Raw genomic sequence first — 23506 nt, 5'->3', positions numbered from 1 at the left:
ACTACCAATTTCAACGTCTTAAAATTGGGTTTGCGGATGAACGGTGCTTGAACTCACGACCTCCCGGTTACGAAGCGAACTCTCTACCATTGAGCTACCGCGACCGGTCGGGGGAGGGGTAGTAGTGTCCATAATGATAACTTTAATTGTAATAATAACTTATAATAATTATCATTATATATATATATATATATAAAGCACTAAATAATCACAACTAGGTACTGAAAATTTTCGCCCCAGCCCGGGGTCGAACCAGCGACGTACGGCACCCACCACCAAGCAAGATTGTCAAACCAGTGCGTAAGTCCACTCGGCCACAACAACTTCCCTGATATATATATATATATATATATATATATATATATATATATACTTCTATGATTATAGACTCCCTCGTTTGTCAATACATGCTGTACGGGCCAGACTCGGTAGTAATTCAACCATAAAGTATGATAAATAAAATCAAAATTCTGTATAATGCAGTGCCTAAAAGATCTAAAACAAGTATTAATAATTATATACATTTTTTGTATTACTTTTAAGTTTTTTGTTGACTTTTGATATAGATAAAAATTAGATATCTTTATAAAAAAAAAAATGTTACGCGATATCTTAATTCCACTCCAAAAGGTAACATTTTCATGAACATTCTGTGTAAATGTAACTACATAGATGTGGCCTTACAAAAAACTTTAATCAAACGTTGCAAAAACCATAAATTGTTTGAAAATCCGGTGTATAACACCAGTTTATATAACTTCAGAATCAGGATTTGCTCCAGATTCCTTCATATACTGTTACAAAAATATCTACATGTTTATGATATGTACATGGAAATTATGTCAATTTTGACTATCATCTCACTTTGAAATATGAGGACAAAATTGTAATAGAAAACCCCCAAAAATCACGATTTTCCTTCATCTTAGATATTTTTGTTTAGAGATTTCGTGCTTTAGGCACTCATTACGTCCTCCCCTTGGATAATTCCTGGTTTCGCTCCCGCCACATGCCAACAACTAAATATCCGCTAAACGTGTTGCACCCCCCCCCCCTTCTAAACACGTCTGAAACACACTGAGGACAGGGATGACCAAATTCAAGGGAATATATTACTTTCTGTTTTTGTTCAAAAACTGGACGTGTCCTCTCATGACTTTTGTAATACAAATTCACCAAGATGATTTTTAAAATCTTAATGTTTTACATAAGCTCAAATAATTGAAGTCCAATAATATCCATGTGGTGGAAATATTGCTTGCAAAAATTAATTTAGAGCTCTGTATGAATGACTTGATTATCTCTTTTAATTCAATAGATCTTTTTAATTATATATACAGGGCTATTTCATAAGTAATTAATGCGCACATCGTTGTTTTGTTTTTAAAAAGAGAGCAACAATTCAATTAAAGAAATCATTCATTCAGTTGTGGATATGTCGAATTAATTAAGGATTATATCTCAATTAGATAATTACTCTCACTAACATAATTATTGCACATATCAATTTAATTAATGATATCATTAATTCAATAGAAGAGAACAATAATCCATTTATTGCGCACATTAAGTGATGTTAGCATTAATGAATTATTGCTCTCTTCAATTGAATTGTAGCATGCATTAATTCTATTGTTGGTATCATTAAATTATAATTCATTTGAGGAGAGCAACAATTAAATTATTGTGTGCATCAATTCAGCGGAATAAATAATGATATCAATAATTCAATTCAAATGAGATATCATTAATTATTTGAAGAGATCTTTGATTGCAATGTTGCGTGCATGAAATGAATTAATAATATCTTCAAATAATTAAAGATATCTTCAAATATCTGAGTTTGTTATTTTGGCGCTCCATAGATCTAAAACTATTCCTAGTGGATTCCAGTGCTTTCTGACTCAAGACATCATACCAGTTCTTGCCACAAATGAATCTCACCATACAAGTGATCTAGCCACCTCTCTTTTAATCTCTTAATAGTATTCATATACGTAAGAGGATTTTTCTCCTTGAAAAGGTGATATTTAAAAATTTGTCACTCTTTAAGGAATTTTATGATCCCCTAATAGTATGTACATATACCATGGTAATTTCTGAACTGTTCGGTGAAAACGTTGACAATCAAGAATCAGTCACTGGTTATTCATGTGAAATTTAGCTATCTCATATGAATAAACTCTTGATTATTTTACTACAATGTACCATATAAACCAATTTCGGAAATAATTCCTTATTTGTCTTAAATTTTAATTTGATATAAAGATCGAGCAAACTGAAACAATAAACCAAAGTTCACATTGAACACCAGTGAGGCAATCATATACAAATATCAAATTCATATATTACAGAATTCATTAAGATATTTGAATTATTCTAATCTTTTAATGTGTCATGGTAGCAATGAAAACAGCAGGTCTTTTATTCTCAGTCATATATTTTATTATATAACAGGGGATATTACATGTACAATTAGTAAATATATATACATCATATATGTAATTGCATGTGCGAGAAAAATGTATACATACATACATAAGTAATTTAACCACAGACATATCCATAAATTTACATTTAATACATTGAATGAATTGAATATGTCCTTTGATTAAATAATCAACAAAGATGGATCCATATGATAATACATGTATTTGTAAAAGAAAAAAAGGAGTTCCACTTCTCATACAAATGATATAGGTAGAAATATCAAAATCAACAAGAGGCCCATGGGCCACATCGCTCACCTGAGTCATCTTGGCCCTGCTGTTTTGATTTTTAAATGCTATTTTATCAATCTTTATTCTCATGAATGATGTGACCCAAACCTAGCTCTAAAGAACACAACATTACTAAAATGAAATCATATAAGACAAAGATATGACTAGCATGATATTGCTGTTCTGGATAAGACCAAGGTAAAAAGTCGTAGGTCTTGGTATGATATGAAAGACCTTGCCATAAGTAATCAATATACAAAACATAAAAGCCCTATCTAAAATAGTCCTGGATATACTTAATATGTTATACTTTCTTAAAAGTATGTCAAACTCAGAATTCAGGGTCACAAGGTCAAATAACATAATATGATTGATTGTTTTAACTGTTTTCCGCCACACTCAACAATTTTTCAGTTATCTGGTGGTGCCCAGTTTTTATTGGTGGAAGAGAGAACCCAGATACAACGTACCTGGGAAGAGACCACCGACCTTCCGAGAGTAAACTGGGAAACTTTCTCAATTACCGGTGCGAGCAGGATTCAAACCCGCGCCAACCAGAGGTGAGAGGCTCCTCAACAAGATGAAAGGTTTTATCATAAGAAATTCATAATATATAATATATATGAAAGATCTACCTTAAACACAATGTAGTTCAGGACATACTGAATAAGTCAGATTTGTTTTGCCATAAAAATTGTATATACAAGATATGAAAGCCCTAGCTTAAATAGTTCAAGAGATATCTTTAAAGAATTTTCCTTTATATCAGCTAGCATATAAAACTTTGACCCCCTATTGTTACCACACCATAACTCCCGGGGAAATGATTTTAACAAACTTGAATATGCACTATGTCAAGAAGGTTTAATGTAAATTTGTGTGCTTCATACTAAATTTGAAAAGAATTCCGTTATTTGAATCGTAGATTGATCGCTGTGCGGTATCTTCATCTTTCAGTTATAGAATTTAGTTAAAAATGTTCAATTGTTAATGTCGACGGACTACAACAGATGCAGATCAATAGCAATATGTCATCTGAGTTTACTCAAGTGACCTAAAATTGTATAATTTTTCTAAAGCTTTTGAAAATTGATAATGCTATAAAAGCCTAGTCTGATCCCTTACACCCCATTTCAATAGTTAAGCGTAAAAACAGACTGGTGGGGATGGGGACCAAACTTAAGAAAGCTGTGAGATTAGTTCAATATTCAAACCTACAGTATTTGAATAATAAGTATTTAACCCAACTGGGATGATTTCATCCAAAATATTTCACTAAAAATGTTTGTGAGGATATTAGTTCACACAGACATTATGTTTCAAAATGAGTATGAGTATGGAAATGAACTGGGGTTCAAATTGACAGGCTACTTAACACGGCTACATCAACAAAGAAATTGAAATCACTTGAAGCTGTTTTGGGGTTATATGTGGGTTTAGAAAATATGTGAAAGTATGTTTGGAAACAAGTATAGTGGGAAAATATGTTGGGAATTATTTAATATTAAATTCATGACATAGCGATGCAGGAATGCAGTGATAGAGGGACTTAAAAATGCACTTTTTTTCTCTGCCATAAATTGAAGTTTTTTTTATAAGGGGTTCATCTGAAGCTCTCTTTTCAAAGAGCTACGGTTCTGCATCTAGTTTTTGAGGAGAAGATTTTAAAAGATTTTCCTTGTATATATTTCACATGTAAAACTTAAATCCCCTATTGTGACCCCCACCCTACCCCTGTGAGCTTTTTACAAACTTGAATATGCACTATATATGAATGTAAAACTTTGATTCTCTATTGTGACCCCACCCTACCCCCAGAGACCATGATTTGCACAAAACAGGAACCTTTCGTGTGAATTCAACTTTCCTGGTCCAGTGGTTCTTGAAAAGGTTTTTTAAATGACCCCACCCTATTTTTGCATTTCCATGATTATTTCCTTTTTGAAGGGTGCATGACCCTTTATATGAATAAACTTGAATACCCTTTATCTATTGATGATGCATACCAAGTTTGATTGAAACTGGCCCAGTGGTTCACTCTGGAGAAGAAAATGAAAATGTGAAAAGTTTATAAACAGACAGACGACAGGCAAAGGTGATCAGAAAAGCTCACTTGAGCCTTTGGCTCAGGTGAGCCAAAAAAGTATACAAACATGTTTAATGTTAAACTTGTTTGTTTTATTGCTAAACAGCTCCATTGCCAGCATCTACCCTTACTGAGCTTCCAGTGTCAGACCTTGATATCAATCATCATCACTCATTTTGACTATCCAGGCCAAATTAATCTTTTTGCAAGGGTGAGGCCTGGCTGTCCTGTCGAGGTTGAAGTTTGTACTTCCACACTTGGCGACCCAGTGGATTGATCCTATCCAATCCTGTAAACTCTAGGTCTTGTTCTAGGATCTCATCCCATGTCAGCTTTGGTCTACCTATGAAGTTCTTTTCTGTTGATAACGATGCATAACATTCTGACAAATCTGCAAAAATATTTAGAGAAGTGATTAGTAAAAGGTCTTCATAGAAATAGCAATAAATGTATAAATAGATAAAAATCATAATTTCTATTTCTACAAAGTAAGTGTTTATCAAATGATCAACTGTAAATTACCTAGGCTGTGTCAAGCTGAATGAGCTAGTTTGTGCAGAACGAACAAAAATTACACCAAACACAGCGACACCTTTTGGAAATTTTATTTTTACAAACTTGAATCTGCACTACAGAGCTGTATGTCAGGAAGCTTTCATGTAAATGTAAACTGCTCTGGCCTAATGGTTCTTGAAAATTCTCTATACTTATTTGAATGTAAAACTTTGATCTCCTATTGTGGCCTCGGCCAACCTTCCCTGGGAGGCATGATTATGACAAACTTGAATCTGCACTATTTCAGGAAGCCTTTACGTAAATTTGTATTTTACTGGCCTTGTTATTTTCCTACTTCTTGTGAAGATTTTCCCTATATATTTGTACATGTAAAACTTTGATCACCTAGTGTGGCCCTATTCTACCCCAGGGGGTCATGATTTGAACAAACTTCAATCTACACTTGTCCGGAAGCTTTCATGTAACTTTCACATCATCTGGCCCAGTGGTTCTTTAGAAGAAGATTTTTAAATGACCCCACCCTATTTTTGCAATTTTGTAATTAGATCTTCCCTTTGAAAGGGGGTGTGGCCCTTTATTTGAACAAACTTGAAAGCCCTTCACCAAGGATGCTTTTTGTCAAGTTAGGTTGAAATTGGCCCAGTGGTTCTTGAGAAGAAGTCAGAAATGTGAAAGTTTACAGACAGACGGACAACAGGGAAAAAGAATGTTCAACTTCAGTGTTACATGAAAATGTACTTCAAAATCACTCAACAACAATTATAATATTGCTGTATGGAAATTTTCTGTCCAAAGAAAACAATGTAAAAAAAATGATGTAATCTACACTCTAGAGCAACATGTGAGAATAATGAACGTGAAATATATATTCTGAAAAAAAAAAACAAGAGATGTTTGTAAAACACATATGCCCCCCATGGTGCAAAATTGAAAAGGGTTATACACACACCTCATTTAATTGATAGTATTATCATCAATTCAAAATATTGAGCAGACAATATCTTCCTATGTCAAGAGTGAATTGACCATGTGACCTAAAATTCAATAGGGGTCATCTACTCCTTATGCTGTACCAGTGTACCAAGTTTGGTACGTGTCAATCAAACAAATAATTCTTAAAATATAGGAGACAATATATTACTATGTCCAGTTCAACTTTTGACTTTTGACTTCAAAATCAATATGGGTCATCCTCTTCTGAAGATGTACCAGTGTACTAAGTTTGATGTCTGTCAAGTAAAAGGGTTATCAAGATATTGAGTGGACAGTATATTACTATGTCCAGTTTGACCCTTGACCTTTGACCATGTGACCTCAAAATCAATAGGAGTCATCTTCTCCTGAATATACACCAGTGTACTATTTAAAGTTTGATGTCTGTCAAGCAAAGGGTTCTGAAGATATTGAGCAGACAGTATATTCCAATGTCCAGGTTGACCCTTGATCTTTAAACATGTGACCTCAAAATCAATAGGGATCATCTTCTCCTGAAGATGTACCAGTGTACCAAGTTTGATGTCTGTCAAGCAAAGGGTTCTCAAGATATTGAACGGACAGTATATTCCTATGTCCAGTTTGACCCTTGACCTTTGCTCATGTGACCTCAAAATCATTAAGGGTCATCTTCTCCTGAAGATGTACCAGTGTAACAAGTTTGATGTCTGTCAGGCAAAGGGTTCTCAAGATATTAAACGGACAATATATTCCTATGTCCAGTGTGACCCTTGACCTTTGACCATGTGACCTCAAAATCAATAGGGGTCATCTTCTCCTGAAGACGTATCAGTGTACCAAGTTTGATGTCTGTCAAGAAGAGGGTTCTCAAGATACTGAGCAGACATTATATTCCTATGTCCAGTTTACCCTTGATCTTTGACCATGTGACCTCAAAATCAATAGGGGTCATCTTCTCCTGAAGACGTACTAGTGTAACAAGTTTGATGTCTGTCAAGCAAAGGGTTCTCAAGATATTGAACGGACAATATATTCCTATGTCCAGTGTGACCTTTGACCGTGTGACCTCAAAATCAATAGGGGTCATCTTCTCCTGAAGACATATCAGTGTACTAAGTTTGATGTCTGTCAAGAAAAGGGTTCTCAATATATTGAACGGACAGTATATTCCTATGTCCAGTTTGACCCTTGACCTTTGACCATGTGACCTCAAAATCAATAGGGGTCATCTTCTTCTGAAGATGTACTGGTGTACCAAGTTTGATGTCTGTCAAGCAAAGGGTTCTCTAGACATTGAATGGTCAGTATATTCCCATGCCCAGTTTGACCCTTGACCTTTGACCATATGACCTTAAAATCAATAGGGGTCATCTACTTCTTAGGATGTACCAGTGTGTCAAGTTTGATGTCTTTCAAGCAAAGGGTTCTCAAGATATTGAGCGGACATTATATTCCTATGTCCAGAGTAGATTGACCCTTGACCTTTGGACCTGAAAAACAATAAGGATCCTCTTCTACTCATAACTAACCAGGGTTTGACACTAAGTCACGTCCGACCGACCGAGTCTACTAAATGATAGGTCCGGTCGGGTAAAATGTCGATTTACTAGTCCGACTGGTCATGTTGAAAAAATAAACAAGGAACTTTATTTTAAACCATAAGATATCTTATTTTTAACTTTAAAAAATAACTGTAAAGAGTTTGCGAGCAATTTTGAACCGCGTGATGACAAAATCTCTATTTTTAGTTCGAATACATAGTCGCTGTCGGAAGTGATGTTTTACGACATTTACTCTTTGTTAATGGGTGTAAAGTTATATTTCGGATAAATATATATAAACTGAATTTATTTTCATTTGAAAAAAACCCCAGTTTATTTTAATTGAATATAAGAAAGTGTCTATCACAGGGATCGAAATTAACTTTTTTCACCACTAGCAAATTTTAGCTAGTGGATTATTTTCCAACTAGCAAAATTGAGCTTTTACTAGCATTTTTCAATCGATTACTGTTTTACATGAATTTAAGAAAACAAGCATGTCTCTTTATCAAAATTTTGGGAAAATCTTTTAAAATCTCCTTTAAAGTGCAATAATAAAAATAAGATTGCGAATTCTTTCATTTAAAATTCAATGAATTATCAGACAACATACATGGTGCGGGTCATATGGTACACTTGTGCGGCGTACTCGCTGTCCAGAGATCTACCACCTATTAACAGCATCATGTGGATTGAAATCTTGAAGACTGTTTGCGCCAATTTAAACTATATGTTCAAAACTTTTGGAAATTTCATCTAAAAAAATTCTAGTTGAAAAGAAAACCCCGCGAACTCGAAGTGTATGACTATAGAGTACAGAAGGACACCGCGTGAAATGGTGACACACTGTCATGTGTTGTTTTATATAGACACGGACGAGATCAATATGCTTGCTATTTAAATCAGACGTCTCTGAGACATCCGAAGTGTGTATGAAGTAGGCCATCGACTGAGATGACCTATTTATTCGATCCACGTTTACTTTTTCAATACTTGTATATTCATTCTGTAAAGAGTTTCTATGCACAAGACAAGATTATTGTAAACTTCAAAGTACAGCCAATAAACCGAGGAAATCCGGGAAAAAGATTGGGGTTTTTTCACTCGCAAAAAGTTGCGATCACTTGTGATTTTTTACTCGCAAATTCAATTTTTAACTCGCATTTAGCGAGTATTTCCCCTTAATTTCGTTGCCTGTATCAAATGAATAAATTAAATCGTAAATAGCCATTTTTCGTTGTTGACACATGTGCGGGAATGTCTCGACTTCTCGTCCTCAAGGAAGGATGTTCCGAGAAAAAAAAAAGGAGTAGATTGGGAAGTTTGAAAATAAAAGCACCAAATTGAATGACGAGACTAAAGATGTTTTTGAGACAATTAAGTACGTTTTAGTTTAAACTTAACGTTTGTCATTTGAATTAAGTACTTAAATATGGAGAAACCATTAGGGTTTCTTTTCTCTGGAAAGTTGGTCAGGGCTAGTGGATGTAAGGTCAGGTCTAGTAAATATTATTTGAAGTAGCCCGACTGGTCTAGTGCTCAAGAAAGTAAATGTCAAACCCTGCTAACCCACATATGAAATATCATTATCATCAAGTGAATGGTTCTCAAGATATTGAGCGGACAACACATGGTCTACAGACCGACCGACAGACCGACCAACAGGTGCAAAACAATATGCCCCCTCTTTTTCAAAGGGGGGCATAAAAATAAACTCCAACCACCTGCCCATTTTTATTTCCAAACAAAGATGAAAATCTAAAAAATAATTTTATGACTAGGACAAAATAAAAAATGTGTTTGTTTCAGGTCGCCTGCCCGACCCTAAATATATCCACTGACCCTATTAATTTTTTTCAATTTTCCGATTTCAATTCATCGATATACGAACTATTACCCGAAATGCCAAGACATCTATAATTGTAATATTAAAACTCCATCACATACTGTGTATTTTGTCAATTAAACATTGTGCTCTGAACCCATTTTTTATCTGTTAAACACATTATATTACAACTTTAACTATAAAATTTTCATTGATTCGAAGGCACTTATTTATTTTTATAAAAAAAAAATATTTAAAAAAAAATAAAATAAACCTACCTACCAACCCTTTTTTTAAAAATCAGAGGCGACCTAAAACAAAATTTTTTTTGGGGGCCTATGTGGCCTAAAATATTTTGTATACTTACTAATTTCAAAACTCGAAAGGAAATGTTATCCATGTGAAGCCATCGTGCTCTGTTCATCCTCTGGGGAAGACAATTAATTCTTTGATTTGCAGTTTGTGTCATGACTACACCATGATATCTTCTAATCTCGTCATACTATCAGAAAGTAATTTTGGCAGTTGGCAAGTGTATCAATGGTGTTACTTCTTCATGATCAGATCTTCTATACTGTGTCATATTCAGCATAAAGTAACAATTAAGGGCTATCATCTAGTTCTGAGGTACTGAGGAAGGGCTGTTTTTCTCAACACATAGCCTTTCTTCTGGTATTCTTAGGGATACTTTATTCATCTTTTAATTACATTTCCTTCTTGGAGATTAAAAGTTGAAGACCACTGAAAGAAAAAGAAGTGATTTAATGAATTCCATGTAGTTTATCGAATGTGCTGACCAGAATATTATCGAACTGTAGCCCCCCCCCCCCCCCCCCAAGCATGCAATGTCATACATGTATCTGAAATCAATACTTATAAAAATTAATTAAAATTAAAATCTTCAAATATACAATCTTGTTACACATCTCCTATATTTTTCACTTACGATAACTCTGAATTTTTAATAAGTGCGTCCTTTTGTCCACAAACTTTTAACAACCCCTCATAAACAATTTACAAATATGATATCAGAAATAATAATCTAAAAAATTATCCTGTTGTTCATAGATGCATGCCATCAACATTAAGAGTATAACAAATAACAAAAGCTCTCCTGACATTGTGCCATTCTGAAAGAAATGAGGTGCTTATACCCCCAAAGGCAGGGGGGTAACCCAGAATTGTGTCTAGAGAGCGGAATAATATATTTATGGAATTAACCAAAAAATTAGTAATAATTTTTTTTTAGCTATGAATTCATGTTAAATAAAGTGCACCGTCATGGCACATGATACGCCCGTCACATATTGTTAACAGTATAGATAGTACCCATTAAAACATTTTTTTTTATATCACCTTAATTAAATGTCACAGTGACCTTAAAGTAGGATGCGACACACCTTCTACCTAAGATGCATTAGTTGACCAATTTTGGTGATTCTAGGTCTAATAGTTTTCAAGTTATGAGCTGGACAAGTTTTTGCCATATATGGCCATATCTTCTTAATGAAAAGTCACAGTGACCTGGTTTTAATGTGCGACATACCTTCTACCCAAGATGTATCTACAGACAAAGTTTGATGATTCTAGGCCTTGTAGTATTTAAGTTACGGGTCGGACACGAAAAAGCTAACAGACGGACGGACAGACACGCCATACCATAATACGTCCCGTCTTAAGACGGGCGTATAAAAATTGGTCATGGTAGCTCAGTGGTAACACAGTTTTCGACATTAACCAGTGGCCTGATGCCCGAGGCCAGTAAAATCGGGATCGGGCTTCTTAAAATATTAAACCCTGGAGTCCGATGGGCCTGTAAATGTTTTCTTATATGTTCTGTATATATTACAAATAAAGCGTGAGATTGACTCAGACTAAATGTCATGACTTAGTAGTCAAATTTCGCATAGAAAAATTATCAACCATGCTGCCTTTTCTGAAGTATAGGGAGGGGGCTCGTCCGGGAAATTCAAAACCACCCAAGCGTATTTCACAATCCCAACCATCCGATAAAAAAACCAAAAAAAATACTGTCGTACGAGGAGAAAAAAAACGAAAATTCATGCCCCATTGGACCGAGGGCAGTGTTCAAAATTAACCATAGACCGAGTATATGTCAAATGGCACTGGTCTATGCCAACTGTAATTGAGATAGACCAAATTGTCTATGCCAATTTTCTAGATTTAAAGCAATAATTAAAGTTATCCAAGAGGGCCTTGCATGGTCAGTCGACGTCTGATAAACATTATGAGGAAAGGATGATATTACAGAAATGGAAAGAAAATACACTTTCCAAGTATATTAGAAGTAAATGAAAATGTTTTAAATTTGTGTTATTATTTTTTCAATGTTGTGGTCTATGCCAATTCGATGAGGTACGTCTAAGTCATCTTATTTTGGCATAGACCTGTGGTCTATACCAAGTTTTAAACCAATTTCGAACACTGCGAGGGTAGGCCTTGGCTAACATTTAAAAAATGTTTTGTACGTGGTGTATACAAAACAGAGTTGAACATGAGCTGCTGATGTATCTGCGAGATTAATCAGTCTATGCGAAAGACATCGGACTGTCGGACCTGACCGATGTGCAGTGCCTCAGGTCCGATGCATCATTTTTTACACCGGACCGGAATGTCAGATGTCTCAATGTCCGGTTTTGAGCTTTACTATCTTGATGCGGAGTTTGTTATAAGTAAAAAAAATAGCACACATCCAAATACGTAAATGAATTGATTAAAACCGCATGGACTGTCTAAAGTATTATACGGGAAGGATTCCTGGAATAGTATTACTAGTATAATAAATAAGATTCCCTTGGTTTTGCATTTTCACGTGTTTCACTTTTTTACATTAGGTTTTTCGGTCTGACAAAATTTGGTTCGGTCCGGTGTGTTCATTGATTACACTGGACCGAATGTCCTGTGTGGTCCAAAAACTTTCGCATATACTGGATTAATATGTTGAAAAATAATATAATCCTTTTAATGTCAGTTGATCTTTAACTATGATCATCTTGACCTGTATTTTCCTACAGTAAAAGAACTGTGCATGTGTCTATAGAGTAGAATCAGCAAATAACAAGAGATCAAATTAGAAAATAAACATTTTGGGCCTGCAAAATATTGTTCGGGCTTGCACAATTATTATACTGGGAGGCCCGAAGGGCCTGTGCTTTACAAAGTTTTTCGTGAAGACTGGTAACAGGATCAAGAAATCATGGTTTCGAGCCATGCTTGTACTTTATTTAGGGTGAAAATGTAGGTAGTGAGGTGAATGCTCCATCATCATATTTAGCATTCAAAAGAGAAAGTTGCTGGTCTTTCAGATGAGACCTTTAAACACCACATGCATGCGTCTAAATGTGTGGCACTTCATACTACTGAAATATTCTCTACAGGTATTATACTAAAATCAAACATACACATACATGTATATTCATATACATGTTAAAAATCTTAATTATCATTTTAGAATTTTCTTCTTCTGACAAAATGATGCGCAAGTACATAAATGGAAGCTATGCCACTATATGTCATGACACTGTACAGCTTGATCAGTTGATACATCACATAAACAGTCACAGATGTAAACAATCAAGAAAAACTTAGTACACAACATCACCCCTTAATTTTGAATTGTAGCTGAAGATCATTCTGCCAAGATCGAAATGCAGCTTGGCAATGATTAGCGAGGGTTATATTATTCTTAAAAAGTAGATTGAAATCAAAAGTTAACTGCCAAAGTTATCAGGAGACAATAATCCATACATGGTTCGAATTTCCTCCACTGCCACCTAAAGTGCACGTGTAAACAACGCGTGTGACATGCACCACACCCCGACAGGCTACATTGTAAACAAGTAAAATGCATTCAGAGTAATAGTTTTACATATGATATTCTGTTTGGTTTATAGTCTTAGTAGCTACATACCTATGCGGTACACCTGTACCATGTACGTACTGCAAATAGTGCGGCGTAATGTACATTTGCATCCTCGGGGATTTCAACCCGGACAAAGTGGAACATGCCAATCCGAATACATATTTATCTTTCGTTTTTATTTTTGCATTTTATTTATTTATTTATTTATGTCATGGCGTTGGGAAAAAAACTTCAAAGTAGGGAGACAGATGAAAAGGGGGATACGGTCCAATCATCCAAAAAAAAGTCCCGTTTGGAGGGGTGGGGGTGGGGTAGATTCCTAAGGACTTGGCGCATATCTATTTGTTTTTAAATGTGAAATTCTATCCAAAATCAATATGAATTTTTAGTATACAGAGTACATTAACTGCAAAGATTAAATTTTAGAAAAAAACCCAAACAGTTCACGTACTAGATATATCACTTTCATCATCGGAATTTTCAGTAACTCGGGTACTCTGTCGCTTGTACATAACACGATCGGTATGAAACACCATTTAATCAGTCTATCTAATAAAAAACTCATTGTTAATATGCAAACATTTTCTTTCAACCGTGTTTACTTACCTCAGATGGGCCAACTTCTTTCCCTGGAAAACTCCATTATGATGACATCACAAATTACGTCATTCAAAACAGAGCATGCGCACTTCGAAAGTGTGTAAGCCATGCTCGCAAGGAAAAAAGATGGACGAGTGCTAAATCTTTACACACCTGTTACACACATCTCATAAATCCTGTTAAGTAAACACTTCAGGATTTTGATGGTAGATGAACTATTTAATGATTTTATGCTGATTTTTATAAAAATCCAACTGAACACCACCATTTTCGTGTTCCTTTGACCGACCCCGTGTTGATTTACACGTGTGCCTTCTTATTCACTGGTTCAATTGACAGGGCTTACAAACACACACATACACGTACATGCATACACACATCAAAAATATCAACAAGACACTGACCTTACCAGTCACCTGAGTTATTTAGTTAAAAGTATTACTAACCTCAATATGAATGAAATCTATATAATACAGTAACTTTTCTTGCTCTAGGCATGCATTTATATGCTAAATTCTAATATTCAGTAGAAGTATAATATAAGGTGTAATTCATTCCCCCAAAAGCGTCTATACTGATGAAACATTTTACAATTATAAACTTGATATACACTTTTAACACTATTTGGATCTGACATTGAATCAGAACCCTGGAGTTGCAAGCGTCACAATTTTTGTACATCTCTTTCTGTTTTTCTTGACAATGCATCCATCATTTATAATATTCTAGTGTCAACAAAATTAAAGAAGGATTCTTTTAAATCATAAAGACATGTGATTACTATGACCATTTTGGTTCCATCTATTTTAAAGCTAGTATCAAAACCTTTAGATTCTAACATGTATATATAAACTGTGTTTTTAATTATCAAATACCAAAAAAGAAAAACCCCAAAAAACCAACCAACTTTTAGCTATTGATCTTAATCATAGTGTTTTATTTTGATAATTTAATTTACAGATACATCTATAAGTTGTCATAAAGTCATTTAATTCTATTTTATTGTTGCATTCCTCTTCTTGCCCTTGTAAAGCACAATCTGATTAAAATAAGATCTTTGATCCGCTCCGTTATTGTTATAAATAATATCTTTGATCCGCTCCATAACAATAACGGAGCGGATCAAAGATCTTATTGAAACGACATAACAATAACGGAGCGGATCAAAGATCTTATTTTAATCAGATTGTGTAAAGCACCTTAGAGTAATAAACTGTTTTATATAAGGCTGCATGTATATAAATTTTATTATTATTATCACTGATCGAGGTCATGAAATTTACAATTACCTGTTCCTTCTTTACCTAAAAGCATCAATAGCATTAAGGAAGATGTTATCTAAATTTAAATGTTTTACACATAAACACTATATATCAAGTTTGGTTCCTCCTGGAGTCAGAATTTCTACCCTAGGAATCATGATATTTACAAGCTTGATGTTTTGTTTACTCTCACAACAGAAGCTGACCACTAGCAATAGGTCACATGAGAGAATCAATTGACCTAAAAATCTATTAATTAACATGATTGAAATGTTTTAATCTTTATATCCATGATAAGATATTCTTTATATATTTTATATTGAATTCAATTTGGTACTTTGACCTCTTTATTTTCAAAATAATTGGAATTATGTCTATATACACACATGTGAGAGTTGGCCTCCATGTGTCCAATGAAGAAATTATGAATAATGGAATGACAAATTAATGATTGTCTAATGCTTACAGGGATGGATCTAGGAATTTTTGAGAGAGGGGAAATTTACCATTAATTTTGGTTATCAAGGGAGGGGGTCCACCCTCAAAATGTGTTATTTTTACTTTATTTTAGCAAAATTTCCTGAACCAGCACCCCCTCTGGATCCACCACTGGGTTATCATTTACTCCTTCATTCTTGATTACAAACCTAAGGACACTAAATTGTAATTTCACATTTTTTTTTAATTTGACAATATTTCATTATCACACAACAGCAAAATTATGAAAGCATATACATGTACGTACAATAATAGCAAATTGATTGTTCTGACATATCATTTGATATACATATATATTCATAAGAAAATTTGAACTATCATGCATATTATAGATTATCAGTCATCAAGTTTTTTGTTGTGTTTTTTTGTTTTTGTTTTTTTTTTCAAAGTAATTTCACATTTTGAATCTTGCTTATTAATTGATATGTTGATATGGAATCAAATGACATGCATGCACGCAGAAGCTATGTGAAAAATGTCAGATCTTGTGTAGCAATTTGTAAACCCAATGATTACAAAGCCTATTAGTATTCTATATCAGTAAAAGAAAATCCTATTTTAATTCATATTTTGCAATAGATATGATAAAAGGAATAAGCATTTAATAATAATTATCAAAATCTATAGTTTAAAATTGAAAAACAATCTCATAAAAAATATAACATATATTTTACACATGGATTTTTGTAAACTTTACAAAAGGAACAGATTTCCCCCCTGAATTTATATAAAAATCAGTATTATGTCCTGTGACATTTTGTTATTATGCTTTAATAAACTTCTAATATTGACTTTGTCCTTGCATGGTCATTTTGTTCATTTTTTTTATATCTGTACCCAGGTTTTGTCTTGTGACTTTTACCCCAACTAATCCCTTTGTGTATAATACACATGGGATGTTCTTTACAGCTCAGCAAGCCCCTGGCTTTGTTTCTCATTGTTCCTTATCTACAATTACTGGGTGAATGACTTTGTGAGGTTGTAATTTGCCATCTAATACTTTTATAAGCATTTCATATCATGATCAACATATCATGCTATTTCAGTCAATATTATAAATAATTCATTTGATACATAATATGTAATATTGTAGGCTTATATGGTGATATTTGGAAAATAATGGCAAAGCAATTCTCAGCATGAACATTGAAAATTATGTTGCAATATACATCACCCAATACAAAGGCAAAGGATACATTTTAATTTTTACGTTTAAATTCATATGAAATATTGTGAAATTCATAATCATGTGAATGCATAGCTGCAGAACTGTAGCTCTCTGAGAAAATATTAATTGGTACAGATCTGTCCCAATATTTTCTCAGAGAGCTACAATTTTGCAGTTAGTGAATGTGGTTAACTTATACTACCATTAAGATATGTAATCCCTTTCTAATATTTGTTTAATTTGTACCTTTTTCATATTGTACAACAAAGTATAATTTAATGCACATTAATACTCGGATTATAATAATTTTTTAAAATTATTTTTTTTAGGCTTAATTTTTTTTAATTTATTTGTACAAATAGAAATTAAGTGCATCATAATATATACTTTTAAAGGTAAGATGTACAATTGATATATAATCACTCATACCAACCATTCATACTCCACTCAAACATTTCAAAACTATGGATTATAAATTTTGATTAGTGCAAAATTTGTTAATTTCTATAAGGTCATCTCAAATCTTTTAAAATCATTTTAGTGACTTTTTGGGGGAAAACACCTGAAACACTTTTAAAGCCAATTTAAATGGTCCAGGTCAAGCATATTTTGCTTTTAAGGCCAAATCTTTGTAAGATCATTTGTGCACTTTGACAATTACTTCTAAATATTCGGGCTAGTATAATGAAGAAGTATGGATGTTTCAATTTTCATTAACATTTAATACCAAAACCATATCTCCTTTGCTTGACCAAAAAAGCCCCCCCCCCCCCCCCCCCCTCCACACACACACACACACAGTGAGGTCTAGATCCGCCAGTACTGCTTAATCTGTGATTTTGGGGCGAAGTTGGATCAATTTCATTTTATGAACAGGTCCAGTGGTACGATGGATTTTTCATTTTCAAGACAAATTAATAGAAATATAAATTGTTAGCCAGTAAAAAGAAGTAATGATTTAAATCAGATATTTGGAACAGTGTTGATGTTAACAGGGACCTATATACTAGTTAGTATATAGGTCCCTGATGTTAACTTATGAAATTCTTATATTGTATACAAGATATTATCCAACTAACAGATAGACTTTTGCAATTATATCTTATGCATTATGAACTGTAGCTAAACAATATCACTATTAAAATCTTATGTCCATTTCCATGTAGTTGGGAATCAATTAAGCTTTCCTGGTTCCGATTTTGATTTAATTTTTATTTTGTGAACATAAATCAATATTAATCACAGGAACCGGTAATTTTGTCTGTAATGATAATAATGAGTATATACGATACCACCCCCCACCCCCGTGTTTTTATTAGAAGGTGGTATTGAATACACCCGTAAATATCATTACAGACAAAATGGTAATATATTTACAAGTGCACTTTACGTATTGTTCTCCACGGGCAAGGGCACAGGCACCGGAAGTATGGATACATGTATTTAGAGATTGGCCTTCTACTGGTATAATAAAATGAATTTTATTATACCGGTAGAAGGCCAATCTCTATACCGGTAGAAGGCCAATCTCTAAAGCTTACAAAAAAGCGTGAAACGATTACATAAATCGAAAGAGGGATGAAATAGACTACGAATTCATACATTTCAGAGAAATTATTCCCACCAAAAAAAAAAATTGAAAAAAGGTGGGGGGAGGGGTAGTAATATCCATATTTAAGGTGCCTGTGGGCAAGGGCGTATCCAGGAATTGTTTAAAGGATGAGCGGATTGCGACCCAAGTTTGTGCCTATTCCGCCCCGGCCCCAAAGATGGATGAATATCGCAAACTGGTAAAATGACCAGTTTTGTTTAAAACTATGGAAGTAAAGTGGAGTGACTACAACTCTCTCGATCCGCCACTGATGAACAAGAAACTACATTACGGGGATTAGGAAGCACAGGGTTCATTCAGAATAATTGTAATCTTTAAGGAAATCTTCGTGGAGCACATTATCGCAAATAGTTGCTGAAATTGAACCTTACCATAATTCCGCCGGCGAGGATTGCAGCTATTTTCACTTTCACATCGCAGGAGGTGCGTTTGATGAGCTAATCAACTTATGCAGACAGTATCTCCTCATATCTACATGTACAGGGGCGGATCCAGGAATTGTGGTTACGGGGCGCCCCTTTATGAGGCAGTGGGTCCATGGCGAAGCCCTGGTTGGGGCCCAGGGGGCGAAGCCCCCGGAAACTCCTGGGTTTTACAAATTTTATGGGGCTTGAAATATTTCTCCTATTTAGTCATTTGTACTACATGTATTTTCTATCATTTTAATAAGGTGAAATTAATAAAATAAGGGTTTTTTTGTTTTTTTTGGAAAATATTAAGTTCTCCCAATAAAGTAATTAAAAAAATTAAAAGATTTTGTCATTTATTTCTCCGCCTGCGCTCCCTCTAAATCCGCCACTGATGTATATTGCAATAATCTACCAGAATATACTGACACCTTATAGGTGATACTTCATTAGTACAAATGAACACCACCACCACCACCATCCCCCCAAAGGGAGGGGGTGAGACTAACAACGAAAGGGGAAAAACACATTCCGCAAATTATAATATTCATGTAACAGGCTGTCTTTGCATTTAGTCCGACTGTTTTCAGTTATCTTTTTAAAAATTCTATATATTGATTGCAACACAAACATCCTATTATAATTATATGGCGATGATAAAGTCTCAGTAAGTTTCCACAAAGCTGAAAATTGGTATACACCATATTGTACAAACTGATACAGAACTAAAATATTGCGGAAACTTATCAAAACTTTGCGGTAGACTATCAGTATAGCAATGTGCATACTAAAACAGAACAGTTTCTGCAAACCGAATTTTGCGCAAACTTGATCAGCTTTCAGCAAATTTTCGTTGCGGAAACTACTTGAAAACAACGTAGATATATCAAGTTTCAGCAGGACACACCAAGTTTTTGCAGGGAAAAAGCTTTCAAGATGAAAAATGAGTGCGGAAACTTGACGAAAACCACTTGTACACCTAAGTCTATGTAGTGAAATTTGTATTTTTCATCCATTTGTAAATTCCATGTTTTTAATGAAAAGAACTTATAATAATTAACATTAGTAAATACTATGTAATATTGCAGGTAAATTTTGTAGGGTATATAAGCGAGTGGGGGGGGGGGGGGATTCAGACCAGCTTTTAGTGTTAGGAATGGCATGCTTTAGTCCCAGTTTGTGTTACTCTGAAGCGAAGTCCCAATTGGTTATTAAAATGCACGTACATAGATCTATACATTTCCATACACCTATATTCAGTGCACCCCCACCCCCCCACCTAAAATTTTCAAATTTAAGGTAAATCGCGGTATCTTGTTTAGAAAAATGTACAAAACGATAAAAGAAGCAATAATTTCTTCCACTCCCGGAGAAATAATTGACAAAACCTTTTGATTTCTTGCATTACTTTATTGGGAGAACTTAATTTTGTTCTAAAACCCATAAAATTTGAGTCATTTTATTAATTTCACAAATGACTGAATAGGAGACATATTTCAAGCCCTGTAAAATCCCGGAGCTTCCAGGGGCTTCGCCCCCCTGAACTCCACCAGCGCTTTGCTCTGGATCCACTGTGGGCCTCAAGGCGGCCCCCAGACCCCCTGCCTCATAAAGTGGCGTCCCCTCCCTGTAACCGCATTTCCTGGACCCGCCCCTGATATTACGAAGTTCATACAGCCCGAATCATCGAAGCTTAGACTGGGTATTTTGAATTGAAGATTTTAAAATTTCCAAAACGCAGTTTGACAAATAAAAACGGGTGTGTAATGCTCTAGTATGAAATTATATTGGAAAAGAAGAATCTACACGCGTGCACATGCTCATGCCTTTCTGCTGTCTGACTGGCTCTATCCTTCAGACTCTCGCGTTATAATCTAGGGGATAATTGAATTATCTCTCAAGATCCATGCAAATGGCCACATTCAAGTAATATACAATTGTGTAGTATTACATGAATTTACATTTGTTGATTTTAAAGCAAGATAACCATGAATTATGTATTGTATTCAGAGGCGGGTGCAATATTTCAGTTTGGGGCCCGGAGAAATTGCTGGGTGGGTGGGTCTAAAGACCGCCTTTAGACCTCAGTAAGTCCAGGACAAAGTCCTGGGTGGTTCCAGGGGACAAAGCCTATGAAAGCTCCTGCTTTTTTCTCTCTTCTTTTTATTGCAAAAACTAGCACCAGTACTCTCTAAAGTATTTTGATTGCATATCTCTATTCTTAAAAGCTGTATATTTGGCATGCGCATATTTAATATACATTAATGAAAAAAAAGTCTAAAACTATATCGCATTAAAAGTGTACAAATTAAGTTTACTTAGTTCATTCCCAACATTGGGTGCATGATCTTTAGTTCCTTAGAATGTATTAAGTACTAGAGACACACGTTACATGGATATGAAAACAGACTCAGTTTTGATTGATAGGATATTGTTTAAGTTTCCTCTCGAGAATTTTTCACTCATATGAAGACGTCACCATTGCCGGTGAAGGGCTGAAAACATAGGCCTATGCTCGGTGCTTACGGCCTTTGAGCAGGTAGGGAATTTATCGTGCCACAGAAGTTGAGACAGTGGGCCTCGGTTTTTGCGTTCTCATCCGAAGGACTGTCCCATTGGGTCGTCTCTTACGACAGGCAAGGAGTACTGAGGACCTATTCTACCCGGTGTTGTAAAGCATAAGATTTTCCCCCGCATAGACTTTCCCTTCGGAAAAACGGGCCCGGGATAGACATTCCCCCCGGAAAGATGGACCTGGAATAGAATTTCCCCTTACGAAGAATTAACCCGGGTCCAACCCAACCCCCCTTGGAAAAACCGTCCCGGTATAGAAATTCCCCCTAAATGACAGTACACCCCCATTCTTACATTTTAGCTATGTATCTGCTTCCATTTCTATTACTAGAATTCTCTTTCTTATTTAGACCCAGTAATTCTTCTGATTATTTTTGTGTGTGTGTATCGTGAACAATCATCATCTTATGATTTTTTATAAAAAGGAAATTGCTCAAATCGTGTAATGGTATATCAAAATTCATTCAGACATCTTAAGTCTTTATCGTTATTTACTAGTATCTAACATTTGAATTAGTAAAGTTGGGAAGAACTTAAATGATTTTTTTAATTTAAATAAACGAGAAAATTTAATTACTTTTATTTATACAGTTTATCTATTTTACTTTTCAAATATTTTAACTATACATCTTATAGTCGATTTTTTACGAAAAATCCTACTTATATTGACCATCGTTAAAGTCTTTTGGTAAGCATATTGTATTTACAATATGCACTTCAAAGTTTTCAGCGTGTAAATCCAACTTCAACATGTCAATAACAAGAAATATTCGTTTGTTTTATGAATATCGTAATATTAATGAGCGCATATCTATTTCCTTAAACTATTATAACAAATGAAATCCGGAAATAGGGGGAGGGGGGTGTTCTATATATACCAGGGCGATTTTTCCGCCAAAGGGGAGACTCTATACTGACTTTGTACTTAGGGGGAAATTATATGCTGGGGCGCAATTCCGGGCCCGTTTTTCAGGGGGGGGGGGGGGTGTCTATGATACAACACCGGATCCCCACGGGATAAAACATATCTGATATACATATTACATGTAAAAGCCCTACATTAACTGGATACTGGATATTGGACTACAGGGGCTTTGCAATTGAGGACTAACCAAATCACGGTTAGGATGGTTCGGGAGGGGTTGTTCCCCTCCCTTACGGGGGAAAATATTGAAGCAGAGCAATTTCAAGCACATTAAATTCTTATCTTTGAAATGATGGGGGGGGTGGGGGGTGGGGGGGGGTGGTGGTGCGATCTCCACACCCCATAATTCCGCAAGTGAGACTGTTAGTTAACTCTATGATAAAATTTAGAAGATATAAAACAGAAAGAATTTTGATACAAGTAAAAAGTTTCATATATTTTTGGAAAATTATCTAGATGTGCAATATTTAGGATTAAGCGCAATAAAAATCCGAAGTATGTAACATTTGATAAGGGTAATTTTCGCATGGGGCGCCTCTATGCCGGCTTGATTAGATCGCGTCGTATACGTACATTTAATGACAGAGTGAAATTTTCAGTGTTTTTATTGAGGAAAATATGTGGTTGTCATAGACAAAAAACTCCGCACTTTTATCGTGTCCAGAGTTAAATGTCGCACTTTTAAAGGTATTTTGTTGATTAGGAATATGCATTGATTGATCACTATTTTACGATCAAGTGTTGCATCTATATATTTTGGAAAATGAACTATACGTGATGGCTGGTCGAGGGGTTGGGGAAAGGGTGGGTGCTTTGATCAGTCCGCTACTAAAGTTTTCCTAGTAATGAAGACAGTATTAGTTCTTCATTGTAAAATCTATTTCCAATATCAACCATAACTATTTCAACTCCAGTAAAGCTTCCACCAAAAATTA

At 34.8% G+C, this 23506-nt stretch overlaps 1 long non-coding RNA gene across 1 annotated transcript; it reads right to left on the bottom strand.

Annotated features, from left to right (window-relative positions):
• Window positions 1–2422: 2422 nt before the first annotated feature.
• On the bottom strand, window positions 2423–15800 carry LOC130051641 (uncharacterized). The gene is made up of 2 exons (XR_008799908.1): window positions 10010–15800; window positions 2423–5197 (listed from the first exon to the last, which is right to left on the bottom strand). It is a non-coding gene; the product is annotated as an uncharacterized LOC130051641 (long non-coding RNA).
• Window positions 15801–23506: the final 7706 nt, after the last annotated feature.

This window comes from Ostrea edulis, chromosome 2, assembly GCF_947568905.1.
Source record: "Ostrea edulis chromosome 2, xbOstEdul1.1, whole genome shotgun sequence".
NCBI lineage: Eukaryota > Metazoa > Mollusca > Bivalvia > Ostreida > Ostreidae > Ostrea > Ostrea edulis.
The sequence above is the reverse complement of the archived record's forward strand: the minus strand, read 5'-3'. Positions and strand labels throughout refer to the sequence as shown.